Source organism: Phytophthora parasitica (assembly GCF_000247585.1).
Source record: "Phytophthora parasitica INRA-310 unplaced genomic scaffold supercont2.126, whole genome shotgun sequence".
In the NCBI taxonomy this organism is placed as follows: Eukaryota; Oomycota; class Peronosporomycetes; order Peronosporales; family Peronosporaceae; genus Phytophthora; species Phytophthora nicotianae.
In genome coordinates this window covers 5,386-6,572 of record NW_008649112.1, presented here as the reverse complement: position 1 = coordinate 6,572, position 1,187 = coordinate 5,386, and positions in this window count along the sequence as shown.

Here is a 1,187-nt window from a genome sequence, read left to right as displayed (position 1 = left end):
CCCAGCTTGATACGTACGTTCTTCCCTTCGACTTTTGTTGTTGGGAGCTTGTTCTTCTCAACCCGATGCTTGTACACGTACACTGTTGTAGCATCGCTGTCTAGTAGCATAGTTGATGTCGAGAGGTTCTTACCGTTAACGCTGATCTCATCACCAACAGAGAACAGTGGATACGACTTGTACACGAGTGGGGTTTCACTCAGAACATTGATGCTGATATTCTCCAACATTAATGCTCCGATTACTCTGTTGACCACGGCAGGACCCTCATTCTCTGTCGCGGTTTCTCGTTTCCCTGCTCGCCTTGTTTCTTCTCCCACGCATGACAGTTAGGCTTGATATGTCACGGTTTCTTGGGGTAGAAGCACGTGCGAGTCTCTTTACCGTCTTTTGGTTTCGTGCCGGGTTTGAAGCGACCTTTACCACGGAATAGTTTTCCTTTGCTCCGCCCTCCTTGGCCAGATTCTTGGCCAGCTGAAGTCTTCTTGTTTTTGTTTTGGTTAACTTGACGCGTACGAGCTTCATCAACGTAGTATACTTGACTGCAAGGTCCATCGCTTCGCTCAGCGTTTCAGGGGTTTCCAGTTTGACGTAGCTGCGTGTGCTTTGCTTGAGACCGTTCGCGTAGTTTAGGACTTGGTCCAACTCGCTCATGTCTTCAACACGGAAAATGAGAGCACTGTACTCTCCGTTGTAAGTATCGATGTCAGCTGTTTGCTTCAGCCGTTGAAGCTTGTCACGGAGCAAGGCTTGGTAATTCGACGACTCGAAGTGTTTGAGTGCATGCTCACGGAAATTCCCCCACGTACACTCATCCACTCTTGTTGCCGACGACCAATGCAGGAACCATCTGGACGCGGGTTTCTCCATCGTGGACCCGGCGATTCCTGGAAGTCTCGCGCTTCCGTCTTCGATTTGGATTCCGTTGATACGGCACGCGTTCTCGATCTGGAATAGCCACTCCCTCACGTCTTCCCCCCTCTTGCCCTTGAACTTAGGCAGGTTGTTTGGAACATGTGATCGGTCAGCGACCACCTGGTTGAGTCGGGCGATCTCGGCACGTAGCTGTGCATTCGTAGGAGGTATCGTCTTTTCTTGAACAGGGGCTGGGACCAACAACTGCTACCAGTTTATCAGTTGCGATGCAGATGAGGGGGAGATGCTCTTTGCAGGGGCGGCCAAAACGA